Here is a 13,888-nt window from a genome sequence, read left to right as displayed (position 1 = left end):
AGGAGCTCAAGAAATATTTTTCTTCCTTTTTTGTCTTCAGGGCATCCATCCAGGGTACTATTTTTTCAAGCTAATTTTTTAAAAAACTTATTTGGAGGCTGGCATGGTGCTTGGTGCTTAGAAGGCATAATCTCAATTAGCCCAGCAATAATCTGAAGAGGCAACTACTCTTGTCTCCATTTTACAGACAGAAGCATTTGTGGATAGGGGAAGAGTGAATGTGTTTACTGGGGATAAGGGCCTCAGAGTCCTCTCCAAACCCTGCACTCCTTGAGCCTCAGGAGGTTCTGGACAATTAAAACCCAGATTTGAGAAGAGATGTTGGGAACCTACTGCTTTGACAAGAGACTTAGGCTGAAAACAGGAATATTGTCATCCCTTTGGATCTGTGGGTTCTTCACCCACAGATTCAACCAACTATGGATAGAAAATTTTCTGTACTGGACACGTGTAGGCTTTGTCCTTGTCTTTTTCTGTGAACAACATAGCTATTTATGTAGCATTTACTTTATTTTAGGGGTTATAAGTAATCTAGAAATGACTTAATGTGTGCTCACGTGACAGAAGTGAAAGGGCAAAATGGACAAGAAGACTCGTCTAGGTTCTGTGAAATATTATACCACTCTGTCAGAGTCTTGAGCATCCTTCAGATATTGGTATCCACAGGAGTCCTGGAACCGACCCTGCTTGGATCCCTAGGCGGACAGTAGTTCTGAGATGGCTTGGGTGAGATGACAATAAATGGCTGCAAGGGGTTGTTAGGGGTCACACCCTTTGAACTTGAGCTCACCTAATGGAATCCCTGAGGTCCCTCTTGGGGATGGAGTCCTGTCCTAGGAGGGCTGAGGGCAGCCCAGAGTGGGAAGGAGGGAGGTGCTATGGTTTGAGTGTTTGTGTCCCTCCAAAATCCATGTATCGGCACTAATAACCAACGTGGGAGAATTAAGAGGCGTGCCCTTCATGGAAGAGGTCCCTTTTGCCCTTTCACTTCTGTCATGTGAGCACACATCATTTGGCCCTTCCTCCACGTCAGGATGCAGCAAGAGGCCTCATCTTAGAAGCAGAGAGGAGCCTTTCACCAGACTCCAAGTCACTGGTACCTGGATCTTGGTTTCCCAGCCTTACAGAACTGGAAGTAATATTATTTCTTACTGTCCAGTCTGAGGTGCTTTGTTAGAGCAAACCAAGTAGACCAGGCTAGGAAGGGAGTGCACTGGGTGACCACTGGTGCTCCCATGATGCCGGGCCTCAGGGACAGCCACCCAGCTTAGGTGTGGTTCAAGGGGTGGTGGAGGGGAGCTGGGAAGGAAGGAGGTAAATTGGGGAGGCAGCAGGAGTGGTGGTAGTAAGGGTGGATGGGATGAGAACCATTTCTGAAGATTTGTCTGGATTAGGAGACAAGCTGGACATGGCGGGTGAGAAAGTGGGACTTTGAGCTTTGAGATGAAGCTGTTTGTTGGACAGACTGTGGGGGTGGTGGTGGGTGAATTTTTACTAATGTTAGGAAGGAAGGAAGGAAGGAAGGAATAAAGAAGTCCTGAAAAACTCAAACATCAAATTGCCGTCATCCATCTGTCATGGTCCCATCATTTGTTAAATCACTTTTTTTCTTTATGTGTTGCAAGTGCTCTACCAATGAACTATACCCACCCCGTCATTTGCATTCACAGCTGCTGTGTAGTTCTCACATGCCCCAGGAACAAAGTGTCATGTATGACTTTTTGGTGGCGGGGTTTGGAGGTTGAGTGGTAGAAACAGGAGTGGTGGGTGCTGGGGCAGTGAGCCCTGGCCTTGTACTTGGTGCTTCTTACTAAAGGCCTGTGTGATCAACTGGCTGCTTCTCTCTGAGCTATGCAGTCAGGAAGATTTCAGACACTTCTCCTCATGGCTACCTGAGTGGGTAAGGAGCCCCCCTTCACCTCTCTTCAAGTGGATCTCACCTTCTCTCTGTTTTATACCCTGGGGTCTGGAAGTAACATTTCCTTTTTTTGGGGGGGGTCCTCGACCACTGAGCCACCTCCCCAGCCCTATTTTGTATTTTTTTAAGAGACAGAATCTCACTGAGTTGCTTAGGGCCTCTCTGTTGCTGATGCTTGCTTTGAACTCGTGATCCTCCTGCCTCAGCCTCCCAAGCTGCTGGGATTATAGGCATGCACCACTGCACCTGGCTACATTTCCATTTTTTAAAGCAAGGCCTTTTCTTTAATTATTTTACAATCAGTTTTATTGTATATATTTAAAGTATACAACATGATATTATAGGAGATGAACAGTTTGTCAGCTTTTCATCTCTGTGAGCAAAACATCTGAGAAGAACAATTAGAGGAGGAAAAGTTCATTTTGGCTTATGGTTTCAGAGGTTCAGTTATGGTCAACTGAGTCCTTTGCTCTGGGCCCAAGGTGAGCAGAACATCATGACAGGAGGGCGGGTGGAGGAAGCCCCCTCGCCGCCCCCCCCCATGGCAGCCAGGAAGTGGGGAGGAGGGGGAGAGGGGTCACAGGGAAGATGAGCGATTCCAGGGCACACATCCAGTGACCCACCTCCCTACAGTTACCACCCCTTCAGTCCATTCAAACGAGGATGAATTGATTAGGGCACAGTTCTCATGATCCAATCATTTCACCTCTGATATTCCTGAATTAACAGACGAAATTCGGGGGACACCTTATATCCAATCCATAACAGATAGTGAAACAAATTAGCATATCCATCCGGTATCTCATAAAGTCCTGCCCCTGTTTTTCTTCTGGTGTATCTATCCAAAGGTGGTTATTTTCTTATTGTTTTTGTGGTGCTGGGGATTGAACCCAGGTGCCATTCATGTGGGCAAGAGCTCTGCCTCTGAGCTACATTCCTGGATCTACCCAAACCTCTTTCAGTGTTCTCACTAGCAGATTAAGACCACATCAGGGCCTAAAGGACATTGGCAGGAGCCACATGGCTTAACTGTGCCAACCTGGTGCTCCTCATGGCCAACATTCCCCTTGTGAATCAGAACCCTGGGTCGTGCAGGGGTGGGTAGTGCAGATGGCCTGGGATGCAGTGTCAGGCAGGAGAGATCGGTAATCATGACCTCAAGGGTTCTGGGCTCCCTGGCTCCCCTCATCCCAGGCTTCCCTGCTATCACCCCCTCCTTTCACCCAACATGCCATGTTACTCCTTTGTGAGAGCTGATGTCTTTCTGGGATGGCTTCCTCCTCTTCCTCCTGTGACACCCAGTGGGGCCAGCAGCCCTCTCAGGAAGCCATGGGCAGCTGCTCCGGTCAGAATTGGAGGTGACCCTTTGTCCCTTAAAAATTCACTGCAAAAAATGGCTTTGTTAGTGCCTTCTGCTACAAGGCTGGTTATGGGGACATATTCATCCCTTGTACCTGATACATAAATGGAAATGATAGGGTCTGGGGTGGTGGCTCAGTGGTAGAGCACTTGCCTAGCATGTGTGAGGCCCTGGGTTCGACACTCAGCACCACATAATAAAAAAAAAAAAGAAAAAGAAAAAAAGAAATAATATCTGCCCCACCTTGATGGACAGCTTCCCAGGGACAGTCCACGTCCCTACTTTTTTATGCTCCCTGAAGGCACCTGCTCACCCAGAGCAGATGGGGGCCCAGAAAGTTCCCCTTGACTCAGGATCCTTTTGACAAAGAGGAGTTGGGGTCGAGCAGGTTTTAAGGGGAGGCGGGCTCCAGAGAATGAAGACCAGAATCTCTGGAGCAGGAATTTGGGGTCAGGGGAAGAAGCAGTAGAAAAACGTGCAAGTCATAAAGCAGCAGGGAGCCCTGCAAGCCATTAGCTAATTAACCAAAGCGGAAAATCAGAAGGCCGGCTTGGGCGGCCATTACGGCCTACAGCTGCTTTTGGAGTTTGATTGAATCAAGTGTTTTTATTAACTTCACATTTTACCTCACATTTCCCCCCTTGTTCTTTCTTATTCTGGGGCCCTCGTCGTCCTGGGCTCCCAGACAACAGTGCTAAGTAGTGGCAGGAGAGCTTTCCCCTCCCTAATCCCTGACAGGCTTGTCTCAGCCCCTCTCTGCCCTGGCGGGCTTCACCTCTCTGGAAACATGGACCCACACCTCTTCCCATCTCCGCACCTTTTGGTCTAGAGGTCAGACCAGGAAGGCCTGACTGTTCTCCTACCAAACTCTTCTGGACTCTGACCTCAGCCCCAGGCAGAGGGTCCAGGTGGAGCGTGATAGGGGTGGTTGGGCCAGGAGCCTGGATATTCAGTCTACACTCTGTCAGAGTCATCTTGGCTGTACGGGGGCTCCTGTTCTCTTCGTTGGTAGCCTGCGATGACAAAATCTCATTGTATAAGAAAGAAGACATGAGAAGTGTTAGCATCTCCTGAATGCCAGGCATTTTTGCACATATTATGGAGTTCGTGCTGAGAGGGAGGCAGGTACTGAAGATGGAAAGAATGTAGGATCAGAGAGCTTATAAGATGCCCAAGTGTGCAGAACCATTAAAAGGGGCAAGGCTGGGGCCCCCACCCAGGCTCCTGTTTCTCAAATCTGCCAATCAGTACTGTCAATCTGAAATACCATAAAGCAGCTTCCTCCCTATTGCTGTAGTAGAGGAGAAAAATAATATCTTTTCTTCACTCATCGTAAGTAGCTGGGATTACAGGCGTGCGCCATTGCACCCAGCACTGTGGAGCTGCTTTGGCCTGAGGTGGCTCTTCCCAGTATTGCTCAGTCATTGGATGTGGCCTGTAACAAAGGGCAGATTAACAAGAGAAAACCTTGCAAGTTTATTTAATGTAGGTTTTACGGCACAGGGGCCTTCAGAAACGAAGACCCAGAGACACAGGGAAATCTGTATATTTTTATGGACGAAAGGGTCTGATCTAAGGGGAAATACCTGGGGGGAATGCAAATCTATCTGTTCAGCTTCTTTTCTTTCCCTGTGTCTTTGTTATTTCCTTCCAGGTATAGGAAGACAGAGGGTGTTATGAGCCAACTTACAGCAAGGCAGAGAATTCTCTTACAACTTGCTCTGCAGGGGTGGTGGTGGTGCGGGGGAGAAGGCAGGTCAGGAGGCCTTCCTGTTCCTGTTGTTCTTCTCAAAAATTTTCAGCTTAAAAGACTCAGTATGGAGGGTCTCCCACTTATGATGGTTTGATTTACAATTTTCAACTTTACGATGGTGCGAAAGCCATATGAATTCAGTAGAAACTGCATTTGGAATTTTGATTATTTTTTAGGCTAGCAAGAGTCAATAACATACTCTCTGCAGCAGTGAGCCACAGTTCCCAGTCAGCCCCATGACCATGACCATGAAGGAAACAAGGGAGACTCCGTGGTGTTGCTGAGCTCTGATGTTCAGTAGGTGAGGTATATTAAATGCATTTTCCACTTATAATTTATTTCCCGGTCCTGGGATTGAACCCAGGGGCCCTTTACTACACTGAGCTATTTATTTTTTATTTTTTAATTTTTAGACAGGGTCTCCCTAAGTTGCCCAGGTGGCTGGCCTTGAATTTGTGATTCCCCTGCTTCTGGTTTCTGATTTGCTGGGATTACAGACATGTGCCATCATACCTGGCCCACTTTTAACTTATGATGGGTTTCTTGGGACATAAACCCATTGGAGTCAATAAGCACATGGACTCCAAGTAGCTTATTCTGAGTTCCAGCACATTCTTAGCCCACCCTTGTTCTCCCCCTGACCCTCTGAGTTCTCAGCTCTCTATCTCTGCTGCCCTATTTTCTCAGAAAATAAAACTGAGGATGATATTCCCTTGCTTTAAAACCCCTTAAAAGCCTCCTTTTTGTCCAAAAAGAAGAAAAAGTTAAAAAATGAAAATCCAAACCAGTCGTAGTATTCTGGTCTTTGTCTGCCTTTATGGGAATGTCGCCCTGAACCAGTCTTTCCTGAACCAATCTCTTTCCTCCCTGCCTCTGGGACCTGGTGAATACTCCGGGCTCCATCCTACACATCTCTCCTCTGCCCTGGCCTCTGTGCAGCCCTTCCAAGCCAACATCTACCACCATGGAAGCTGTCCCACAGCCCTTTGGGTGAGTTCACCCCTTGGAGCTCCCCAGGAGGCATTTCCACCCTGGCCGCCCACTGACTGCAGCTCTGTGACTGTGGGGACAGCCCCGAGCTCAGCACAGGAATGCAGATGCTCCTGGAGCAAGCGCGACCTTGCCTTCTGTCTTGGCCCTGCACATGCTGCTGCCTCGTTGGGTTGGGTTCCCAGAAGATGAGCTGATGTGCAGGGTGCTTAGTAAGGGGGGTGAGGCTGCTGGGGCTGGGAGGGCAGCAGGCGTGAGCAGAGGGAGAAGCCAAGTTGTAGCACAGGCTCAGCCACAGCCCTGGTGACCCCCCAGGAGCTGTGGAGTTGGCATGGCCCACTCACAGCGGACCTGGTTTTTGCTTTGTGTGTGTGTGTGTGTGTGTGTGTGTGTGTGTGGTGGGGGGATACTGGGCATTGAACCCAGGCTCTACCCCTGAGCCATACCTCCAGCCCTTTATATATATATTGCTGAGGCTGGCCTTGAACTTGCAGTCCTCCTGCCTCAGCCTCCAAAGTAGCTGGGATTAGACGTGTGCCATTGCACGCAGCACTGTGGAGCTGCTTTTGCCTGAGGTGTCTCTTCCCAGTATCCCGGTATTGCTCAGTCATTGGATGTGTCCTTCCTGGGAAAGGGTGCGACCTTGAGTGAGCCAGCTCTCTGCAGCTGAGGCCAGGGTTGAGGGGGCCATAGCTGAGGACTATCTGCTGCCACCTCACAGCAGATGCAGTGTCCACCACAGAGGCGTCCCAGCCCACGGGAGCACAGACTGCCCTCCCGCGCTCACTGGTCTTTGTTCTGCTCACATTAAAGCATTTGAGGCACAGGCTAGTGACTGGGTCTGCCAGCCAAGGCCAGGTGGGAGACCATGATGGCACAGGTGAATAGCTCTAGCACGGAGCACAGAGGCTGACTGGGTAGTTGTGCGGTGTCCATCTAGGCGCCCCACAGGCCTGCAGCGTGTGCCAAGCACCTTCCCTATGAAGCCCCATGGTGTCCCCTCAACCCCCACGGATCCAGCTCTTCCTTGGGGATCCGTCCACTGTGGGGCTGGTGACTGCCCAGCCAGGCCTTGTGGGATTCGCGTTTTGCTGGGTGAGCTGGGGCAGCGCAGGTCACTCAGGGCTGAGCTCCTCCAGGGGTGGCTGTGTCCTTACAGACAAGCAGTGGAAACAGGGGATGGTGACACCAGCACCTCATCACAGGGAGCCCTGACCAACCTGCTCCCCACGTCCTGGAGGAGCCGGGGGTGGGGGCTGCAGGCCTGGCTGAGCCTGGGCAGCTCTGTCCCTGGTCCCCCTGCCTTCCCTGCCCCCTGGCTGTTTTGGGGGATCTTGGTCATGTGCCTGCCTCATGTCCTCCCTGGGTCTCTGTGTACCTGACTGTTCATTTTTCTTCCCTCTTCCAGACTGTATACTACTCACCTTGAATCCTCAAGACTGGAGAGCAGAGGCTCATGTTTTTGTATCCTCCCCCACCCCCTCCCCGGATTCTCTCTGTCCCACAAGCATCCTCAGCCCTTTCCTGCCTCTGCAGTTTCGTTCACACATTGTATGCCCCCTGCTTCCTCCCTTTTTTCCAGGCCTCAAAATCTGCCCTCCAAGGCTTGGCTGGAATGCCTGAGGCCCCCTCAGCCACCTGCCGCAGCCAGCCTGCACTAACTCTGGCGAACTCCAGTAGGCTGGAGAGCCTGATTTGCCTTTGCTTCAAAGCACGATCACTTTTTTTTGCTCAGAGATCATGACCCTTCATGGTGAGAGAACATGATAATGAAGATAAGAATAGCCATCTGAGGCTCAGGTAGGTTGAGTAACTTGCTTTAGAGTTGCACAGCTGAGCTGAGGCTGGATTGGAGCTGCCTGACTCTGAAAACTGCTGTGTTTTCTCCCTGGGTCTCCGGTACTCCATGATGTCCTTGAGAGGAACTGCCCTTCAGGTTGTTCAGGTTGGAGAGATCAAATCTCAGCTTCTCACATCCGGTCAGAACTTTACGTTTTTCTTTCTCCTTCCTTCCTCCCTCCCTCCCTTCCCTCCTTCCTTCCTTTTCTTTCTGTGTCCCAAGAACTTGGTCTATTTCTTGTTCTCAGCTCAGGAGCTCCTCCAGCTCTCTCAACAACCTACTGCTTCACATGAAACCTCATCCAGGTAATTTTCCACTTCACACTGTAAAGAATAATAGCCAGGGGGCTCTTTTTATAGAGAAAGCTCCTCGAAGCTGAGCAGCTCTGTACTTCTGGGCAGACAGCAGAAGTCTGCAGGGTAGCCTTGGCTGGAGGAGCTGGAAAAAATTAACTCTGCGTATAGATTTCCACTCATCCCTGGCTGCTCCTTGCCGGGCTGTTTCAGTATTTCCTGACCATCTGAATCCACTTCTGTCTCTTTAATCACAGGGCCCTGGTGTCTTTGGGCCCCTGCTGCCTCTCCAGGAATGCAGGAATTCTTGAGCCTCTCCTGGCCCTTTGGAGAGATTCAACTCCTGCTCCACGGAGTCTTCTATTTGTTCCCCACTGACAAGGAGGGCAGCCATGACTGTGAGCACCAGCCTAGGGTCCCAGGCTGGGCGTTTTCAGTTCCTAAAGTGTGGTTGTCACATTCTGCAGCAGGTTGGCTTCTCAAATGCTGAGATGGAGTGTGGAGCACAAGATGTTCATGGGTTAACACGGGGAAGACATGGGGAGGGAGTGGGACGTATAGAGAGACACTGAACTGTAACACAAGCCGCTACACAGTCAGGGTCACCCCCGCAGAGAGCGAAGAGCGAGAACTGCCCATCAGAGTGACCAAGTCGGGTCAAAATGACTGGGCCTCTGTACCCTCCTCTGGCTTCCAAATTGAATGAAGTCTTGTCCTGGGAAGGGCGTGGCCTTGGAGGAGGAGCAGCTCTGTCCAGTGGAGCCAGATCCCAAAGGAGACAACAAGCTGGATTGCACCCTGATTGCACCCCCCAAACAGGGGCAGCAAAGCATCCTTGAGGGCTGTTGTCAACTTCTGTCACTGTGACAAACGCCTGGGAAAATCACCTTATAAAGAAAAAAGGTTTATTTTGTCTCGTGGCTTTAGAAGGTTCAGTCCATGGTCAGCTGGACTCATTGCTTTGGGTCTGTGGTGGTGTGGCATCATGGTGGGGGGGGTGGGACACCGCGGAGCAAAGCCACCCATCTGAGGGCCAAGAATTGAGTGAGAAGAAGGGGCTGGGGTTTCACGATCCCCCTCAAGGCCCTCCCTCTCAGAGTTTCCGCCTCCCAAGCTGGAGGGGAGCCGGAGAGGCCTCCAGTGCACAGGCATCTGGGGGACAGGAGAGCTAAAGCACAGGGGGCTTGGGAGGTGCATCAATGTCCACAATGAAGAGGCGGCCTCCTATCCTCATTTTGTACATGAGGCTCCTATGGGCGTCACACCCCTTGGTGTCATAGCTAGGAAGTGGCAGAGGCTGGATTTGGACCAGGGCTGTCTGGATTTGAACCTCTTGCGTTTCTGGTGAGGCAGGGCCACAGGGTCTCAGGAGGAGTAGGGAGGACGTAGTGGCGCGTGACCCTGGTTTCTGGAGTTGGTCGTCAGTGCATTTCCTGTGCAGCTGAGGGAAATGTGTTCTGACGAGCAGCATCGTGACAGTATGGGACAGTGAGGAGGCGTAAATGTCTAGTGCAGAGTTCAAGGGTCAGAGGCTGGCGTGGTCACAGAGGAGGAAGGCGCTGCCCTCGACATTGTGCTGTGCCTACACCAGGCAGAGGAAGGGCAGTCCAAGCAGCAGATATAGCATGAGCCACAGCCAGGGGAAAGTGAGCAGAGGGGCCTGGCTTAAGGGAGGCAGCCAAATAAATGAAATGAGAATGGGGAATGTGGAACCCTATTTCATCGCACAAGCTTTTCTTGAGCATCTACTATATGCCAGGCAACTGTCATTCCAGAAGGTCCCTGAGAGTGCCTAGTGGACAAGAAGCTTACTGTCCCAACAACAAAGTCTCAACTGGAGCTTGGAGGCCCAAGCCAGGCTGGGGGATGGGCCCTGTCTGAGTCTAAACCCTGCTGGGGTTGGGATGTGTCAGGGCGTGACCTTGTGGGGATGTGACAAGAGACTCCCCCACACTTGGGTTCTAACCTTCATTTTCTGCTGTGTGGAGGGCAAGACCACTAATGTCCCAGGCTTCCTCGGGAGGACAGAGTGAGGCAGGAGTCAGCCCTCACCCCACAGCCCTCCTGATGAGGCTGGGTTCCAGCCCAGGTTGCAGTGAGGAGCTGGTACAGTGGGGAAATGTCCCCTGCGATGGCTTCCTGGTGGTGAGACTTTACTCACCTATAAAAACAACAACCAAAATAAAAGCAAACCAACATCTTGATTTGGCTTAAGGGATACTGACTTTCTTTTTTGTCTAGTAAGAAAATTATATATAAAAAAATTCCACCGTTATGGCCCCACTAAATGCCTGGTACCTGTGAATGTGACCTTATTTGGAACTAGGGTCATTGCAGATGTAATTGGTTAAGATGAGGTCATGCTGGAGTAGAGTGGGCCCCTGATCCAATATGACTGGTGACATAAAAAGGGTACACTTGGACTAGAAGAAAGATGAAGACCTAGGCACAGGGGAGAAGGCCACGTGACAGTGGGCAGGATAGAGGAGTGACACAGCTCAGAGTCCAGGGATATGGGATTTCTAGCTCCCCCAGGAGCTAGGGGGAGTCAAGGGAGGCCTCAGAGGACTCAATCAAGGGAGGCCTAGGAGGGAGCACAGTCCACTCAGTACTTGGAGCTTGGACTTCTTCTTCCAGAACTTGAGACCATAAATTTCTGTTGCTTTAAGCCACTCAACTTGTGGCACATTGTTATGACTGCCCTAGGAAATGCATTCCATCTAGAGTCAGCTTTATTTAAGGATGTTTTAACTCCTAAAGTAGGAATTACAACCTCAGAATTCTCTTTGAGATTCAACATTTAGCTTTATGAAACAAAACAAAACAAAACACAAAAACTCCTCTGAGGCCCCATTTCTCTCCTTCTATCTTGGATCAAGAAAACACCACCCTTGCTGGGTGCAGTGGCTCATGCCTGTAATCCCAGGGGTTCAAGAGGCTGAGGCAGGAGGATGGCGAGTTCAAAGCCAGCCTCAGCAACTTAGCGAGGCCCTAAGCAACTCAGCGAGACCCTGCTCTAGATAAAATATATATATATATATATATATAAAAGGGCTGGGGATGTGGCTCAGTGGTTGAGTGCCCCTGGGTTCAATCCCCAGTACCCCAAACAAACAACATACAACAAAAAAAGAAAAGAAAGGAAAAGAAAACACTATCCTCCATCAGCCCAATTCTTGGGGTTGGACTGTGAAATCTCCCTCCTCCGAGGCAGGGACTCTGCACTTGGGGAAGGCTGTGTGGGAGCTCAGGCACCAGTGAAATGTTCCTAAGTTATTTGCCCATGAAAATGAATATCCAGAGCAGTGGGATGTTCTCAAGCTTGGGAAGGGGAAACCGCATATATTGAGCGCAGCATTAATAATGCATCTGTAAGGCAGCCAGAGGACACTCCATGAGTACATGAAATGCTCTCCTAACCATGACGTTATCTCCTGGGGGTATTTTCTAGAGAATACTCTCTGGCGACCACTCTTCTAGAAACCTGGGTTCTGAAGTCTTCTGTGCAGAATCCAGCACAGCCCTCTGTGCAACTGCATGGTTTCCGTTTCCTGCTGATGTTAGTGGTCAGGACGGCGTCAGAGTCAATGCTGGCGGTGAACATGAGCATAGCAGTTATGGTGGTGACATCGTTGATAAGGCCACTGGAATGCAGGTGGGTAATCTGGGATAACTTTAGTGACCCTCTAAGGAGGAAGAACTCCTTCTGCTTATTGGTGACACTGGGAGTCTAGACTGAGTTAATGACCTGGGCTAGCAGCAAGCAGAGGGCACCCGAGAAGCTGTCTTTGGAATGGTCCATTCTCAGGTCCGTCACACAGGAAAAGGCAAGATGAGTTAAGACCCCGCAAAGGGACTTTGGTGGTGGTGAGGGCAGCAGCGAAGCTGCTGATGGAGGTTTTGATGGTGGTGGCGATGACATTGGCAATGGCTGACGGAGGCTGACAGAGAGGATGGTGAGGGTGGTGGCTGGTCACAGCACAATGTTGATGGCAACAAGGGTGGCTTTGGGAGTGACAGAGCAGTGATGGAGATGTTTCAAGTTGTATCATTGGCATCAGTGATGGGGTTATGCTGATGAGCGCTGTGCACAATGAGACCCTAACGCAACCTCACCCCCATTTCTCCTTTCTTGTAGCAAATCAGATTTCGTGAGATGGACGCTGGCCTGATAAGAACAGACCCTTTGGGTGGCATTCGGTTGTCTTCTCTAGAGAAAGGTGGCCCTTTGCTTTCTCCTTAAATCAGGTCTGTAAATGTTCCTCTTTGCAATTTGCAGGTAGTCGGCCCCATAAGCCGCTCTGCCCGGATAAATCACACTCATTATTCACATCAGCAGCGATGTCATCATTGCTCAGGAGTCCAGACCTAGGCCGACCCACCCAGGGGACCCGGGCCGCCCACCTCAGTATTGTTCAAGCCAGGCAGGCCATGATTCAACACGGAATTTTTAGACAGAGGCTCTTATATCAAAGTGACATGACTTAATAGCACTCTCCTCTCTCCCTGGAGCAGGGCCTCGGCAGGGGTGGCAGACATACAGCTTCTCTGGGAGAGTGGGAGTGATTCTCAGAGGCGGGCTCGGATCTCTTCCCTACAAGACCACAGTCGGGTCCTCAGCCTATAATTCATGTGGCCAGGCCTGACATGTTGTTGCTATATATAGCAGGCCAGCCCTCTCCCCTCCTGCTCTCTTTAGCAGGACTCAGCACTAGCCTAAGCCAGGTGGTCCCTGGTCCCTGAGAGCTGGTGAGATGGGCCATGGCCATCTCTGGATGAATTTTTAGCACCTTGTGTGACACATTCTATCAAGGGCTGCCACATACCTCCCGCAGGCCTGCTCTTGGTGGATTCTTGCCATTCCTGTGTGGAACCCTTGGCCTAGGCCTCCCTGACCTTTTCGTGGGTAACCCTTCACAGGCAGCCACAGCCTTCTTGGCATGGACTGGAAATCATGGTGGTCTGGTTATTCAATGGGGCAAAATCTTGTTGTTCTTTTTGCTCTTTTCTAGGAAGCATTATTAATTTTCTTTTCTTCCCTTCCTTCTTCCCTCCCTTCTTTCTTTTTCTCGGAATGAAATGGAATGAAATAACATCCCAGCAGCCTCTGGGAGAACCAGAGCTAGTCAGGAGGGTGTTAAAGCAGGCATGTCATTCATAGAGATATCAAGTATTTTCCTCTGACCATAAATGCTTGCCAGGGCCTTTTGGAATTCCAGTTAGCTGGGGCATGGTGGGGAACAGCGTGGGTCCTGTTTTGAAGTTCTAGAAATGCAAGTCTCGAGGGAAATCTTTTTTGGTTTAGTGAATTAAAAGCGCTGGAATTTATTTGACTTGATACTTTTGGTTTGGAATGTAAGTATGTCATATAGGGAGAATATATGTTTTGGGTCATTTTAGTGTAATTTTGACGGGCAGAGCCTCTGTGTGTTTGGGATCACAGCGTAAAGGGATTACTCACAACAGTTTCAATTATATCATGAAGACCAGGTGACACATGATGTACACCAGTGTTCTTCGTGTTTAATTTACAATTTGGCTTTGGTTTGAAATGTTTCAAAACACAGTACACTGGAAGGTGAAGATGTGATATGACAGTTTTTGTAAGTTGCGGTTGTAGGAACCGTGGTTGACACCCCAACATCCAGTACACCCAGGTGACTGACCAGCCTAGCTCAGTCCTGCTGACTCAGTCCCTGTTGCCAGGGGTTGGCGCCGTGCCAGGCTGGCATAA

The sequence above is a fragment of the Marmota monax genome, unplaced genomic scaffold, assembly GCF_021218885.2.
Source record: "Marmota monax isolate L192 unplaced genomic scaffold, Marmota_monax_Labrador192_F-V1.1 WCK01_AAM20220418_F8-fsc00187, whole genome shotgun sequence".
Lineage (NCBI taxonomy): Eukaryota > Metazoa > Chordata > Mammalia > Rodentia > Sciuridae > Marmota > Marmota monax.
This window is presented reverse-complemented; position numbering follows the sequence as displayed.